This window comes from Myotis nattereri (genome assembly GCF_964212035.1).
Source record: "Myotis nattereri genome assembly, chromosome: 9".
Classification (NCBI taxonomy): domain Eukaryota; kingdom Metazoa; phylum Chordata; class Mammalia; order Chiroptera; family Vespertilionidae; genus Myotis; species Myotis nattereri.
Genome location: NC_138084.1, coordinates 80,668,213 through 80,685,481, shown reverse-complemented (window position 1 = coordinate 80,685,481; position 17,269 = coordinate 80,668,213). Strand labels below are relative to the sequence as shown.

The following is a 17,269-nucleotide window of genomic DNA, read 5'->3' as shown; positions in this document are numbered from 1 at the left end:
TCTGACATGTCCAAGGACAGATGTGGAGACATAGCACTGCTCATGGCAGCAGGGACAAGACAGCTTCCCTTTCAGTAGGTGGTACTTACATTTAGTTTTGCCCAGTAGGTAGGATCCTGGTAAGTAAAGAAGTGAAAGAGAGAATGTTTGAAGTAGAGAAAATTATCTGGGTAACAGTTTGGGGCAGAAAAGCAAGCAGTGAGCTGGAATAATTGTGACTGGCCCTCTTGAGCTGGGGGACAGTGTTGGCAAGGACTGGGGTGATAGCATGATGGATGGATGGGGAAGGCAGTGCACGGAATGTCTCAGGAGATGGAGCAGAAAAGGGTATTGGGTTATAAAGAAAGAATGTCATATTACGTTGGATTTTATGTCCACACAACCCAAAGCAATCTATAGATTCAACGCAATCCCTATCAAAACACCATGTGCCCTAGCTGGTGTGGCTCATTGGATAGAGCGTCAGCCTGCGGACTGAAGGGTCCCAGGTTTGATTCCAGTCAAGGGCACATGCCCAGGTTGTGGGCTCGATCCCCAATGGGGGGGGCGTGCAGGAGGCAGCCGATCTATGATTCTCTCTCATCATTGATGTTTCCATCTGTCTCTTCCTCTCCCTTCCTCTCTGAAATCAATAAAAAATATATTTTAAAAAACACCAATGGCATTTTCTTCACGGAACTAGAACAAAGAATCCTAAAATCAATTTGGAACCACAGAACACCCCTAGGAGCCACCGCAATCTTGAGAAAGAAGAACAGAATTGGAGATGTCTCTGTGGAAAGTCACATGATCTAGGGGTCTCCCCCACCCCGCTGAGCCTCACTATTTCAGGAGCTGTCTGTGGCTCCCAACTCAGTGCACAGCTTTCTTCAATGTATGTATACTTTCTGTGTTCAGGTTTTAAGACCGGACCACATATTGAACAATTAAATGACCTGGGATTTGCGCTGGAAGGGCCTCAGGATTATCTAGTCCACCTCCTTCACTGCACAAATGAGAAAGCGGAGGCCCAGGGCTGGGACTCTTCCTAGCAGTGCCCGCCTTCCTAGGTTTGTAATGACGTCCCCAGGGCCCTGCCCAGGCTCAACGGTCCAGCCTCTCTCACCAGCCAGCCCCCATCTCACCTCAGGCTGGGCAGCCTCATGGCAGGCAGCATGGCCTCCTGGGTGCCAACCAGTGGCCAGGCCTTGCTGAGTTTCTGCCAAGCTGGCCTCTTCCCTTTCTTCATGCCTGCCCGCCCCCTCCCCTGGCCCCTCCCCCCATCCGGGCTTCTTGAGCACTGATGGGCCAAGCCTCCCGGGGCCGGTGCTTACAGGGGAGCCAGTTCCCAGGGGAGGAAGCGGAGGCGCTCGATCGTTGAGCTGTGCGGATCTAGGGTTTAGATCTCCAGGTGCAGTTTTCCGTCTTGAATTGGGACCCTGCGGAGCAGGCTGACTTGGCGGGGTCTTGAAAAGGGGGTTCTGGGCAGCAAATCTGCGGCTGGGGTGGGCGCCCCACCTGGCTCTCGCTGAATGGCAGCGACAACCAGACTCGCGGCGCCACGACGCAGCCCTTCCTGCGCGCTCCCCGCACCGCCCGGCTGCGAGGGGCGCGGGCTGCGGCGGCTCGCTGGGCTGCTCCCTCTGATGCCCGGCCCGGTTCACTGTTGACAGCGACACTGGCCGTCATTGTTGGTCTCGCTCCCTTCCCTCCCGCAGCAGAGGGAGCTCAGACAGCGGCGCGGCCCGCCCCCGGCGCAGGCTCCTGTTGCTCCTCCGAGGGGCCGCGCTTCGCAAGAACCCTTCCACCCGGGGCGGGGCGGGGGCGGCGTGGGCCTGCGTGGACGCGCCCGCGAGCCGGCGGGGACTGATAGGGCGGCGGGGGTCCCTCAACAGCGCGCGGAGCCCCCTCCCCGCCCCTACTCCACCCCACCCCCATCAGCGCGCGGAGCCCCGCTCCCACCCCTACCCCATCCCACCCCATCAGCCCGCGGAGCCCCGCTCCCACCCCTACCCCATCCCACCCCATCAGCCCGCGCAGCCCCCTCCCCGCCCCTACCCCACCCCACCCCCATCAGCCCGCGGAGCCCCGCCCCCTCCCCTCCCCCACCCCATCTGTCAGCAACCCGCGGAGCCCCGCCCCCCGCCCCTAGCCCCCATCCCACCCCCAGCAGCCCGCGGAGCCCCGCCCACCTCCCACCCCCCGAGCCCGCGGAGTCCCCGCCCACCTCCCACCCCAGCCCGCGAAAGCCCCGCCCACTTCCCCAGCCCAGCCCGCGGAGCCCCGCCCACCTCCCACCCCCCAGCCCGCGGAGCCCCGCCCCCGCCCCACCCGGCCCGCGAAAGGAGGCGGAAAGCGGACAGCCTCCCCACCGCCCTGCCCCGGGCGCCACTCCCAGCTCCTCCGGCTCCGCACGTCCTCAGGGCATCGCCTGGGACAGGATCGCGCTGCGCAGGTGAGCGACTGCGAGGGGCGAGGTTGGGCTCCCCATCCCGGAGGGAGAGGCTCCGGCGGGGAAGGGTCGGAGGCGCCGGCGAGCTGCGCGGTTTGTTTGTTTCGCGCGTGTGAACCGTCTCCCCGGGCGGCGGCTGCGAAGGAGGAGGTGGGCGTCCGAGGGGAGAGGGGCCCCTGGGCAGAGGCCCGGCGAGGCCGTGGCTGTGCACGCGCTCGCTTGGAGCGCGGGCTCTGGTTTGGGGGAGAAGGGGAAAGGGCTGCACCATCCTTATCCGGTGGGCGCCTTCTCTTTGCTACCTGCAAGCGTGGCCCCCGGATAGAGCCTGGGCGGGCGGCTGGGTGTGCGTGTGCACACAGGAGCGACACAAAATGGAACTTGCTGGTTAGGGGAGCGGCAGGGCGGTGGGGGGAGGCAGAGAAGGGCTGGGGCTCTAGGGCGCGGGGATCATGAGGACGCTGCATCAGTGTTTTCCTCCTTGTTTATCTAGTCCCGATGTCTTTTAGGGAGCCCTGCTCCCCGCCCCCCCATCCCCTCCTTTCCCTCCTTTCCTCCTACCCAGCCCCTTCCCGGGCGGGGCGACCGGCAGAACCTCCCCATTGTGTCTCCCGGAGCTTCCGTGCGAGTTGGAGGCGCTCCTGGCGCCGGCTTCTGGCTCTTACAAGTGGTGGCTGGAGGAGAAGGCTCCCAGGTGGGAGCAGAGAGCGGCTGTGCTGAGAAACGGCCTGCCCAGACCGCTGCCCGCCCCCAGCCCCACCCGGTGGCCTCTTGCCCCCCCCCCCCCTCTCCTTGGCGGGTGCTCTCTGGCCGGATGCCCAGGTTTGGAGATGGTTGAAGATACCCCCACTCCGGGGCCTCGTGCTCTCATATTGTGGATGTGTATACGTTTTCAGCAACTTAGCCTTTGGCATGTGACCTGCCTGGTAGTTTCCATGGAGATGCCTCTAATTCGCAGCCTCCTTCCTTTTCCTGCCCATTCCTCACCTCCTGTCTCCTTCCCGCCCCCCAACATGGCTGCCTGGATACTGGGTATCTGTGGCTCCTCTGGCAGGGGACCCTGCCTAGCTAGCTCCCACCCAAACTGACATGGCCCCTGTACCCACTCCCCTCACCCCCCACAGTACACATCACAAACACATGCATACGTGTCATCCTGCACACACACCACCGCGGTTGCACGTATATCACATCACATGCACACCAAACACAACATACACATACCACTACAACACCACCCACCCATAGGCCCTGCCATCATAGTATACATGCACACACACACCACACACAAAAACTATAACCCATACACACACACACACACACACACACACACACACACACACACACGGTGCTTCTCGATAGAGCTCAGCTGGGAGATAGGACATTTCTTGCCTTGACAGGCTCTGTGCCTACACATATAGGGGAGGGCCAAGAGGCCGGAGGGACACATTCCCAGGAACCCTGAGAGGCAGGTGGAGAGATCTTCTCTAAGGGGAGCCCCTCTCCTGGGTCAGAACATAAGTCTTCACAGCTGCTTTCTCCATGCCCTGCCCCTGAGCAAGCCCGAGGCTCCTGGACCAGCCTAGGAGTCTGCTCAGGCCCTTCTGTCTTCCGGCCTCATGGAGGGCCGGGCGGTCTTCGGCCAGCAGAAGGCTCGGAGCCTCCTAGAGGTGGCAGGGATGGGGAGGGGCCGGGAGCAGCTACAAGGGGGAGAGAGGGCCATGGATGAGGGAAGTCAGAAGAGCAGGAAGGAGAGGAGCCAGGTGAGTTAGCAGAGTGCACGTCGGGGCGGGAGAGCTGTCTGGCGTCCAGGCCTCCCTCTCTTCCCTGGCACCTTTTCCTGCTTGGCTCCTCCAGCCACATCTCTGCTTCCCAGAGAGGAAGCAGGTTTGCAGTGGGCTGTGGGATTGCCAGGGCTGTGCTGAGTGAGACCTGTGGATTCTGTGAGGATCAGGCGGTAGGCAGGAGGCAAGTCTTCCTGACCTCCGTGATCCTGGGACTGACCGAGGACCCATCTCATTCGTCCAGTGAGCTTGTTAAGGACCTACTGTGTGTGGGTTGCTGGGGACATGAAGGAGAGGAGGAAGACACAGCCCCTGACCTTAGAGTTCTGGATTTTTAAGAGCCAGAAGGGGCCTTGAGGGAACATCCAACCAGGACATTGTGTATATGGGGAAACTGAGGCGCAGGTGGGAAATGGAGGCTCACAGCCAGTAGTGGCTGGGCCATCTGACCTTCAGCAGCCCTCCGGGGACTGGTATGTCCTTTCCAAGTGTAGGCCCCCTTGTGGGTGGGAAGCCTGCTTCATTTTGTTTTCTTGGAGGGTGTGGCAAGAAGGAGCCATTCCCTAGACCCTGGAAACGCCGTAAATCAGCACACACTCCCCTGCCCCCAGCCCTGTGGGATTCAGGTGGCCGCCATCTGGACTCACTGTCTGACAGAGCGCCGCCAGCTTCTGCCCGCGCCTAGAGGAGATAAAGCAGGCCTGACAGCCCACCCCGGGAGGCAGAGGCCCAGCGTGAAGGCTGTGAGCCTGGAGGCACAGACGGGCTCTAGTCCAGGCTCTGCCCTGAGGGTAAGCGCATTCATTCCACAGGCATGTTTTTGCTGAAAGTCAGAAATGGCTGAGACTGATCTTAAGCAACTGAAAGCCTCCAAGATTTCAGACCTCTATTTCCACCTCAGGCCTGTCAATAACACCTTGTTTTTAGGGGGTTAGGTTCCATGATTTCAAAGGCATTTCTTCCTCTCAATTTTTGTCGATTATGCAATCTGAAAGAGACCCCTTGTCTCTGGTGCTGAATCGTAATGATTTCATTAAACAGGGTTGCCAGTGAGCTGAGCAGAAAGGGGCTGGTCTCTGTTTACTCCAGAGAGAGCCTCCGCCTGCACCCAGGTGCCCAGGAGACCGAGCCTTCTCTTGGGCTGTGGAGCCGGCCCCCCGGACACTGGTCCACCTGCTCTCTTCTGCCGGGACCCAAACTGGGGCGGGTGGAGCCTTGAAAGAAGCGTCCTCTGGGGAGGATGAACTCCGGGCCCTCCGTTGGTGGGGGGCTTTCCTCTCGAAGGGGGGAGCCTTTGGCAGCATCTCTGCTCTGGAACAGGAGGGAGGAGGGAGAGCCTGACCTGGGTAAGCAGGAAGCCCGCTTGGAGTTTGTAGGAAGATGTGCGAGGGCACACAGGCCCAGGGCGAGGGCTGGGACTCGCAGTGCGGCTGCTCCACTCAGAACGTCTGATCTGGGGCGGAGGGGCCGGCGATGAGGGAGGGTCCAGTGCTGACGACCGGGGCCCCACACAGCCAAAGGGCAAAGCCAGACCTCAGAAGAGACCCGAGGCCAGGAGCGGCAGTTCACTCACATCACTTTAACAGACGATCATTGAGCCCCTCCGATCTGCCAGGCTCCGTGGCCTTCATTTATCTCACAGAGCTGTGGAACGATGGCTGCCCACGCACCAGGCCCTCCTGCGCAGGCAGAGCGATGGATTTATCCTGTCCCTCTCCCCCTGCTGACCTGACCCCACCCCCACCAGGAAGGCTCTGCAACCTTCTTCTTCCACAGCAAGGCCCACCCCGCTCACATGCTCACTCACTTGCACACACTGTCCCTCTCAGACACATGCATAAGCTGGCAGACCTGACGCAGGCAGCACGCGCTCACAGGGCCTCACGCCCGCTCAGCGCGGCCAGCTGCGCCTCACCCAGGCCATTGTGACGGCCCCTTCGCTCCACTGGCTCGGTCCCAGTCCGTCCCCGCTGACCTCATCAGCCTGTCAGACGTGGCGAATAAGGAGGTGCCGGCGCTGGCGCTGCAGGGGCTCTGTGGGCTGTCACCAGCGTCCCAGCCCCCTTCTCTGATGATTGCCTCCTGCTGCCTGTGCCCAGGCCTTCTGGAAGGAGCTCTCCGTTGCAGCCTGCTAACTCGGCTGGCCTTGGGGACGCACGCTTGGGCTCTAGCCCGCGTTCCCAGGCTCGCTAGGGTTCTCACCGCGTGCCAAATGGGCGCAAGGACTGGGCAGGGTGCGTGTGTAAAGTGCTGTGTGTGCCCGGCACACAGTAAACACTCCGTGTGTCTCGGCTGCTGTCGGATGCTTGCAGTGACGTTGCTATCCGAGTGGCATTTTGTTGTTATGACATCATCCTCTGAGGCACTTCCCAGTGCTCATTCTTTCAACTATTTTTCCTGATTCCCAGGAGACACACCGGCTTTCCTCTTCCCTGCCCCCTCGTCCCCGCCTCCCCCCCCCCCCCCCCCCCCGCAAGGCTCTGTGGCCCGCTGTGCTTCATTTTAGCTACTTATGTCCACGCCTTCTCTCCTCCACGCCCACTTCCCTCTTCAATGGCAAGGTCACTCGTGCCCAAGACAGTGCAGTGGGGCCAGGCCCCTGTCCTGGCGGTGCTCAGGGGGGTGCCAGGGAGGAAGCCATGAGCATGGGGGGGACGCTCTCCTACCAGGAGGCGTGAACGCCATCGTCCTTCCCAGCTGCCTTCTCCTGTCACTCACACAGGGCTGCCACGCCTTCCTGAGGTGGAGGTTCTCCCCCGGCCTGCTTCCTTTGGGAGAGTCTCAAACGAAGAGTTGGACTCCAGCTTAGGTACGGGATGCTTAAGGGCTGAGGCCAGTGCAGGAGCGGACTCCTCGGAGCATTTTGGTAATTGGGGTTTGGCGGAGACCTAGAGAGCGGAAGGGAGGACCTGGGGACTGGGGACTGAGGAAGTTTTAACATTCCGTAGGAAGTGATTACAGACCCTTAGGCTGTTCTGAGCTTAGCCTGGATTAGGATTTAAAGGGGTAGTGACCCGGAAGCACTCATTCAGTCAGTCACCAGTGTTTATTGAGCAGCTACGCTGAGTGCTGGAGATTCAGATGTGCCTAGAACGTGGCTCTGCCGCCGAAGAGCTCGTAGTCTGATGGGGGACACACTGGTGCATGTGTGGAAGGAGGTGTGGCCGTGGCTCTGTGGGGACGGAATGAGGGCCTGTGTCTGGGCTGGGGACAGTGTTTCCCGGAGCCAAGATAAACAAGGTCAAGTACACCCTCCATAAGTGCATGTGCCCCCCTCACTCCCAGACCCAGGACAGATCTCCAGGGAGGAGGCCCTGTGGGTCACGGTTCGTCCCCAGGCCACACCCCATGTCCCAAGCAAGACAGTGGGATTTTATGCAACGTACCTCTGCAGGCTCAAGCACCAGGGCAGAGCCAGGCTTTCAGGGAGGTGGGCAGAGGTTGCCTGGGCACTGCGGTGTGGCTGGGGGAGTGGAGGGGCGGGGCCCAGCCCGGGCAGCTGCTCTGAGTTCGTTCCCGCAGCTGGGATTGCTTGTCAGCCTCCCCTGAATGGCCCTTTGTCAGCAGCCACGGAGGAGGCGATGCCTGTGCTGGCCTGACTCGCTCATGCCCAGCAGCTGTCAGGGCCCTGGCTGGGGCTTCCTTGCGATGCTGCCCGCCAGCCAGAACCCCTAGAGGTGGCCTGAGCACCGTAAGGATAGGGGCCTGGCCTCACGCTGGCCAGAGTGGCCGGGGTCCCGCTCCCTCACTCATCCTGGCACCGTACGCTCTCCGCCTGGCTGGCGGTGGCCGCATGGGACTGCGCTCAGCTCCTGCCTCTGAGGGCCCTTATGAGAGGCCCCTGGGAGAATAGCTGAGACATCGGCAGGGACAGTGGCGGGAGGGGGGGGGGGGAAGAGGGGGAGTGAGGCGCTGCACCCCCTCTGGCTAGGGGACTCAGAAACCAAGCCCGCATCTGTGATTTGTGAATGCTGTTTCCCTTTCTAAGGAAGGGGTCTTCCTTTTTCTCCTGGTGACTTCCTTCCTGTTTCTCTTCCTGCGAAATCACTCCATCTTCAAGGCAATATAATATATACCAGGATTTGCCCCCCTGCCCCCTGCCCTGTGTAGCCAGGCAGTGTGGGTTCTGGGCTCCAGAGAGACAGCTGAGTCATGGGGATCTGTGGGCCCAGGGTGTCCCCCTTGTGGGGGGGGGCAGACCTCGCGGTGTGGGGGGACCCAGTGGGAAGGGACCCCCTGGGAGGTGTCAGCGGCAGTGAGGATGGGGCGGAGGCAGCCTGCCCTGCTCCTGTCTGTCCAGCAGCCTGGGCAGTGTGGGGCCCAGTAGGGGGTCCGGCCACTGTGAGTCCTTTCGCCACTAGGAGATCACCACCTCTGCTCTCCTCAGTGTCCGGGTTAGAGTCTGTGAGGGGCCCGCACTTTACCTTAGGTTATTACACAGAATAATCGGCCCTAGCCGGTTTGGCTCAGTGGACAGAGCGTCCCAGGTTTGAGTCCAGTCAAGGGCACATACCTTGGTTGCAGGCTCCTCTCTGGCCGTGGCCCTGGTCAGGGCACATGCAGGAGGCAACCAATCGGTGTGTTTCTCTCACATCAATGTTTCTCTCTGTCTCTCCCTCTCTCTTCCACTCCCTAAAAATCAATGGAAACATATCCTTGGGTGAAGATTAACAAAAATAAAATAAACAGAATAACTGGTTTACTGTTTATTTGATGGGCATCTCAAATGCAAATCGGGGAGCTGGCGCGTTGTCTCCCAGGGGCAGCGATCCCTCTGTGGCCTCTGTGGCCTCTGTGGCCTCTGTGGCCCCAGGCGCTTGTTTAAAAGGCAGCTTTCCAGGCCTTTGCTGGCTCTGGCCCTGCGCTTGGCTGCCAGGACGGTGATGGGAGGAGGTTAGGGAACTGTTTTTGTGTTAAGTAATTTAAGTGTTAATTACTTTTAATAGCCCTTTTAAAAACAATTTTAATTTATAAGAAAAATTTGAGCAGATAGTACAGAGTTCCAGTCAGCCCCAGCACAGATAAGAGGCCAGAGGGAGAGTGGACAGCGCTTCCTGAGATCGAAGGAATAGCTGCTCCGGAGGCTGGTTCAGCAGAGCAGAGCCCAGGCGGAGCCCAGGCTCCAGGGAGGGCGGAGCCAGGCTTCGGTAGGAAAGCCCGGGAGATGCATGGGTAGGAGGAGGGCTTTCCCAGGTGCAGATACGCCCGTGACGCTCAAGCTACACGTGCTGCTGCTCATCCTAAAGGGTGTCCTTCATTTCCAGCCGGGTGGGCAGGGCCTGGTGGGCAGTGCCTGGTGGGCAGTGTCTGGTGGGCAGTGCCTGGTGGGCAGTGTCTGGTGGGCAGGGCCTGGTGGGCAGTGCCTGGTGGGCAGGGCCTGGTGGGCAGGGCCTGGTGGGCAGTGTCTGGTGGGCAGGGCCTGGTGGGCAGTGCCTGGTGGGCAGGGCCTGGTGGGCAGGGTCTGGTGGGCATTGCCTGGTGGGCATTGTCTGGTGGGCAGGGCCTGGTGGGCAGTGTCTGGTGGGCAGGGCCTGGTGGGCAGTGTCTGGTGGGCAGGGCCTGGTGGGCAGTGTCTGGTGGGCAGGGCCTGATGGGCAGTGTCTGGTGGGCAGGGCCTGGTGGGCAGTGTCTGGTGGGCAGGGCCTGGTGGGCAGTGTCTGGTGGGCAGTGCCTGGTGGGCAGGGCCTGGTGGGCAGTGCCTGGTGGGCAGGGCCTGGTGGGCAGGGCCGCTCCACCCAGTCTACACATCCCACAGGCTTGAGGAGTAAGGCGTACAGACTGGTTCTAAGTGGCTCTGTTCACATTATTTTTCACACAAATGATGAACCGATAGTGACACTTATTCACTAGCGTCCACAGTGTATGCCTATGTCCTCAGATTTTACCCACTTCCCTTTCCGGCCCCCCCGGCGCCCACGTGCATCCTGTCCCCAGGCCTCCCTGGGCTCCTGTCCGGACAGTGTCTGAGACCCTCCCCTCTTCTGGCCACGATGACGGTGGGCAGGCGGGCAGGCCATTGCACGATGCCCCTCAGCCGCTGTGTGCCTGGTTAGAGTGAGCCCCTGGCGCCCCTCCGAGTGCTGCTGGCAGAGCCGCCATGGCGGGCGTCTGGGGTCTCCGTCCTGGGTGTGGTGATGGGCGTGGCCTCTCCGCCTGGGGCAGCCTCTGTCTGTGACACTCACCCCACGCCGCCCCCCCCCCCAGAGGCAGGGACTGTGCTAGAGCGCCTTGGTGAGGAGCCAGCTGTGGGAGCAGCAGGCCATTCACACGTGAGTTAACTTGGTTACTAGGGCAATAATGGTGCCATGTTTCCCCAAATTACACCTTGTTCCCAAATTCCCCTCCTTTTCTCCACCAATTTCTCTTCCTAAATGCGGGCCGACCTCAGCTGTTTGGAAAGCAATCGGGTTAAAGTAACTCGGGCCACGGTAGGCATGACTGTTAGGATCGGAAGCATTTGCCTTTTACGGAAGCATGTGGTGAAATTTAAACCTCTCTCCTCGGGGATGTTGTGGGTGTGGGTGTAGCCTTGAGGAGGGGTGGTCTCTATTTCCCCTCCACCCCCAATCCAACTCCCAGCCAGGCCAGAGAAACGGGGGGCTGCGTGTTGCGGGGCCCATTTCAAGGCTGGCAGGTGCCCGGCTAGTTGTTCTATGGGCGCCCCCTGTCGGCCGAGCTCTGAAGGACAGGATGGCCGATAGCCGCCTGGGACCCTGCCCACTCCTGGCATAGATGGCGCTGCTGGCAGAGGGCAGCGGGATGCGGGCAGCTGCTGGGAGGTGTGAGGAGGCTGAGGAGGGCGTCCAGTGCCTGCTGCTTCTGGGGCTCCGCGGGAGTGAGGGCGCGGGAGTGAGGGCGCGGGAGTGAGGGGCAGAGCTCTGGACAGCGGCCCGTCTCCTCCCACCTCCTCCCTCCTGAGGCTCCAGGGTCCCGCAGTGACCCCAACACCAGCCACAGTGACAGCAGAGCTGGGCGGGACACTGGGAGAGGGAGAAGGACCCAGTGCGTGCTGACGTGCAGTGACACGCTCTCACTTTCTTTGGGGTCTTCCCTCCCTGGCTCCCCCCGCCGGCCCAGTGGGGCAGCCAGGCCTGGAGTCCCGAGCATGTCCCGTTTCCTCGGCTCCCACACATCGCCACACGTGCCAGGGCAGCAAGGCAGCGTGGAGGGAGAGTGGCGCTTGGTAGCCACAGAGTTAGGAGCGGGCGCCGGCCAAGGCGTCGTTAGCGGGACCCTGGGCGGGTGCCAGCACCGAGCTCACCTTCCTAACCTGTGAAGGGGCAGCGATGCCCCTCGTCGCCTGGGCTTGTGATGCTCCTTTGAATTCGTGCTGGTGACGTTGTCTGGTCAGTAGGGTGTCTTCCAGATGTTGGGGAGGATCTGCATCCCACCGCCATCGTCTCCTCCAGGGAAGGGGAGAGGGGGTGTGTGCAGCATACGCAGCCCAGCTGCCCCCTTTCTTTTAGGACAGCCCAGGTCCTCGCGCGGGTCGGGGCTGAGGACCAGTCTGTCCTGACGTATCCTGCTCTGACCTTTTCTAAGCCCACAGAGGCGGGAGGGCCCGGGCGGCCTGGGCACCCCTCCTTCCCCCCTGAGTTTTGCATGAGTCCACGTGACCCTGCCTGAGCTTCCCTGGGGCCAGCCTCCCGGAGGGACAGACACACCGAGGGCCCCGGGGGGAGGCTGTGGCTTCTGGAAGGGCTTTGGGTTAGAGCAGCGGTTCTCAACCTGTGGGTCGCGACCCCTTTGGGGGTCGAATGACCCTTTCACAGGGGTCGCCTAAGACCATCAGAAAACAGGTATATAATTACATATTGTTTTTGTGATTCATCACTATGCTTTAATTATGTTCAATTTGTAACAATGAAAATACATCCTACATATCAGATATTTACATGACGATTCATAACAGTAGCAAAAATACAGTTATGGAGTAGCAACAAAAATAATTTTATGGTTGGGGGTCACCACAACATGAGGAACTGCATTAAAGGGTCGCGGCATCAGGAAGGTTGAGAACCACTGGGTTAGAGGGCGGGCGGGGGCTGGTCCCTCCAGAGCTCGGTCTTGGGCTTCTGGCCGTGTTCAGCAGGCTGCCCGGACCGGACCGGACCGGACCGGACCACAGGGAGCTTGTGTGTCCCATGGGACAGCCCCTGCAGCCAGGGAATTGGGGGGAGACATTACACCCACATGTGACGCGGGGGCTGGGGGGGGGGGCGACCGCGACAGCGGGGAGTGGAGGCCCAGCTGGGGCCTCGCAGGGAGGATGATCGATCGCATGGAGGCTGCTTGGTGTTTTCTCCGAAGAACATCTGTCCTCTCAGCAGCCTCCGCCTGCCTCCCCTGGCTTTCGCCGGCCCCTCCTTTTCTCAGTCTCCGCCCTCCCACAGCCTCTGCCTGCCTGCAGCCTTGGCCTGGCCCCTTCGCTGCCTCCCCCACCTCCCTGGGCATCTCCCTTCACTCCCTCTTCCTCTGGACTTCTCCCTCCTGCTGTTCCCTGCGCTCTGTGGTCTTGCTGCTGTGTCTGCTGGGGGCCCATTGGGGGGAGGGGTGGCGGGAGGGTGTGTCTCGTTCCCAGCTGACTCAGTGCCGCCTGGGCCCAGTGACGCAGGATGCTTTTGTGGAGGCGGCAGAAGGCAGGGGCTGGGCGCCAGCCTTCAGGGCTGTCAGGCCTCTGCTGGCGGGGCTGTGGGCCGGCCCCTCCTGCCCCATCCGAGTCTCTGACTGGAGACCATGCCTCCCGGTTAGAGAGCAGGAGGAGGAAGGGAGGGAAGGAAGGGCAGGACTGGGCCTTTCCCCGCTCCATCTCTGCTTCTCCTCCCCGGTCACAAAAAGGTAGAAATGGACGAGGGAGCTGAGCGAAGGGTGGGGGAAGAGTCGTCATATGAACAGCTGATGCTTGAAGAGCAGTGGCGTGGCCAGCGGTATCGGTATCTCTTTCTATTGCAAATGACGGGCCCAAACCCCATGCGGCTTTGCTGAGGCAGGGTCTCAGGCACAGAGGCCGCTGGGGGTTGGCACACAGCTGGCCTGGGAGCAGATGGGCCAGGGGCACATGCAGGGCCAGGGGCACATGCAGCCGGGACTCCTCCTGTCCCTTCTCCCAGCTCCACTCTCGGCCGGTGCATCCCCTGTTGGATGCTGGCGGACTTCTCCCACCCACACGTCACACCCTTTCTCCCCAGGTCGTGTGGGACAGCCCAGGGACACTGAATCTCACAGGGTCCTTTCAGCTGCAAGGGAGGGGCTGTGTTGGCAGCCTCCAGGAGGCCTGCAGGGCTGGAGTGGCCAGAGCCATGTCCCCTCTAGACAAGACGCCCTGGGAGGGGTGAGTGAGGGCAGAGCAGCCACAACTGCCCAGCACAGAGGCGCTTCCTCTGACCCCAAGCGCCTGCAGCGAGCTAGCATTCCGTCTTTCTGTGTCAGTAGCGCAGGGAGATGCAGCTTGGCTCAGGGGACCGGCGCTGGAGCTAGATTGTGTGGGTTCTAATCTGGGCGCTGCCACTTTCTGGCTTTGGGACTTAAGGCAAGTTACTCAACCTTTCTGGCCTCAGTTTCTCTGGCTGTATAATGGGAATGATCATAATCATAGCCACTTCTTAGAACCGATGTAAGGATCAAAGTACTTGACATGAATGCCTAACAAGTGGTAGGTGTTGTTATCACAGTGCTTTACAGTTTGCAAAAACTTTCCCTTATGTTAGCTCATTTGACCTTTATAGTCCGAAGGTAGACGGGAATGGATTGGCTAATCCCCCACCGCCCCACTGCCCCCACCCTTGCCCCTGCCGCATGCTCCCACCCCAGCCTATCCAGCTACACAATTCTGTAATGGGTTAAAACAAACTCCTGCTCTCTCTCTGCCGCTTGCCACTGCGTCAGTGAGTGTGGTTGGGGAGCCGAGCTAGCTCGAATAAAGACTCTATCTGCTTTTGCATCGGAAAAAACAAACAAACAAACAAACAAAAAAAACAACAAACTCCTTCTGAGGGAATATCAGTCCTGGGCAGGGGGGAGGGGAGGATGCGTAGTGTCTCTGCTGCCTCCTCTCCTGAGTCCCTTTGGAGCTGGAGGTGCGGGGAGCTGCCTGGGCGTGGGATCCCCAGAGGCAGGACCCCTTCCTGTGCCTCTTTGCAGAACTGCGGTGACTTCCTCAGGTGTCTCAGCCGGAAGCTCAGCCTCGGGCTGGACAGGAGCGAGCAGCAGGGTGGCCGCTGCCAGGAGGGGAGCCCTCTGGGGAGCCCTCCCCAGGGATGAGGGGCCCAGGGGTGGAGTGAGGAGCTCCCAGCAGGAACACTGCCCTTCCTCTACCCAGGGAGGCAGGGCGAGCAGGTTGAAGTTTGGAATCCATCTTTTACTCAGCGGGTGACCTCTGTCTGCCTCAGTTTCTTTCCCTGTAACATGGGTTTGATGGTAGCACGTCCTTCGTCGGCTGTTTGGACTACATGACAGTGGCTATTGAGAGCACTAAGAACAGTGCCGGTCCTGCACCGTGGTCATGGGGATGGTTATTCCTTCGTCTCTGCAGTCCAGGCTGCGCCTGGGTCTCAACGTAGACTCCCCATCTCCGCATCTCCAGTCCCTCAGCTCCTCCCGTGGAGGCCCTGGCAGGACTCCTGTGCCTCAGGCAGGCATCTCTCCCCTCCGACACCCACACTCCCACCCCCACACCTCACTACTCCCACCCCCACACCCCACACTCCCAGCTACACACTCACTACTCCCACACCCACACTCCCACCTCCACACTCACTAATCCCACACCCACACTCCCACCTCCACACTCACTAATCCCACACCCACACTCCCACCCCCACACCTCACTACTCCCACCCCCACACCCCACACTCCCAGCTACACACTCACTACTCCCACACCCACACTCCCACCTCCACACTCACTAATCCCACACCCACACTCCCACCTCCACACTCACTACTCCCACACCCACACTCCCATCTACACACTCACTACTCCCACACCCACACTCCCAGCTACACACTCACTAATCCCACACCCACACTCCCACCTCCACACTCACTAATCCCACACCCACACTCCCAGCTACACACTCACTACTCCCACACCCACACTCCCAGCTACACACTCACTAATCCCACACCCACACTCCCAGCTACACACTCACTAATCCCACACCCACACTCCCAGCTACACACTCACTAATCCCACACCCACACTCCCACCTCCACACTCACTAATCCCACACCCACACTCCCAGCTACACACTCACTACTCCCACACCCACACTCCCACCTCCACACTCACTAATCCCACACCCACACTCCCAGCTACACACTCACTACTCCCACACCCACACTCCCAGCTACACACTCACTAATCCCACACCCACACTCCCAGCTACACACTCACTAATCCCACACCCACACTCCCACCTCCACACTCACTAATCCCACACCCACACTCCCAGCTACACACTCACTACTCCCACACCCACACTCCCACCTCCACACTCACTAATCCCACACCCACACTCCCACCTCCACACTCACTACTCCCACACCCACACTCCCATCTACACACTCACTACTCCCACACCCACACTCCCAGCTACACACTCACTAATCCCACACCCACACTCCCACCTCCACACTCACTAATCCCACACCCACACTCCCACCTCCACACTCACTAATCCCACACCCACACTCCCAGCTACACACTCACTACTCCCACACCCACACTCCCAGCTACACACTCACTAATCCCACACCCACACTCCCAGCTACACACTCACTAATCCCACACCCACACTCCCACCTCCACACTCACTAATCCCACACCCACACTCCCAGCTACACACTCACTACTCCCACACCCACACTCCCACCTCCACACTCACTAATCCCACACCCACACTCCCACCTCCACACTCACTACTCCCACACCCACACTCCCATCTACACACTCACTACTCCCACACCCACACTCCCAGCTACACACTCACTAATCCCACACCCACACTCCCACCTCCACACTCACTAATCCCACACCCACACTCCCAGCTACACACTCACTACTCCCACACCCACACTCCCACCTCCACACTCACTAATCCCACACCCACACTCCCACCTCCACACTCACTACTCCCACACCCACACTCCCATCTACACACTCACTACTCCCACACCCACACTCCCATCTACACACTCACTAATCCCACACCCACACTCACACTCCCACCCCCACACCTCACTCTCCCACACCCACACTCCCATCCCACACCTCACTACTCCCACACCCCACACTCACTAATCCCACACCCACACTCCCACCTACACACTCACTAATCCCACACCCACACTCCCACCTACACACTCACTAATCCCACATCCACACTCCCGCCTCCACACTCACTAATCCCACACCCACACTCCCACCTACACACTCACTAATCCCACACCCACACTCCCACCTCCACACTCACTAATCCCACACCCACACTCCCACCTCCACACTCACTAATCCCACACCCACACTCCCATCTACACACTCACTAATCCCACACCCACACTCCCACCTACACACTCACTAATCCCACACCCACACTCCCACCTACACACTCACTAATCCCACACCCACACTCCCACCTACACACTCACTAATCCCACACCCACACTCCCACCTACACACTCACTAATCCCACACCCACACTCCCACCTCCACACTCACTAATCCCACACCCACACTCCCACCTCCACACTCACTAATCCCACACCCACACTCCCATCTACACACTCACTAATCCCACACCCACACTCCCGCCTCCACACTCACTAATCCCACACCCACACTCCCGCCTCCAACTCACTAATCCCACACCCACACTCCTGCCTCCACACTCACTAATCCCACACCCACACTCCCGCCTCCACACTCACTAATCCCACACCCACACTCCCATCTACACACTCACTAATCCCACACCCACACTCCCACCTACACACTCACTAATCCCACACCCACACTCCCACCTACACACTCACTACTCCCACACCCACACTCCCATCTC

At 60.1% G+C, this 17,269-nt stretch overlaps 1 protein-coding gene across 2 annotated transcripts in view; it reads left to right on the top strand.

Annotated features, from left to right (window-relative positions):
* The first annotated feature begins 2,318 nt into the window (after positions 1–2,318).
* Positions 2,319–17,269, top strand: part of FXYD6 (FXYD domain containing ion transport regulator 6) — a 37,092-nt gene continuing 22,141 nt past the window's right edge. For both annotated transcript variants that reach the window (XM_081099711.1, XM_081099710.1), the window contains exon 1: positions 2,319–2,434. The gene's annotated coding sequence lies outside the window, so the exon portion shown is untranslated. The remainder of the gene's footprint in view (positions 2,435–17,269) is intronic.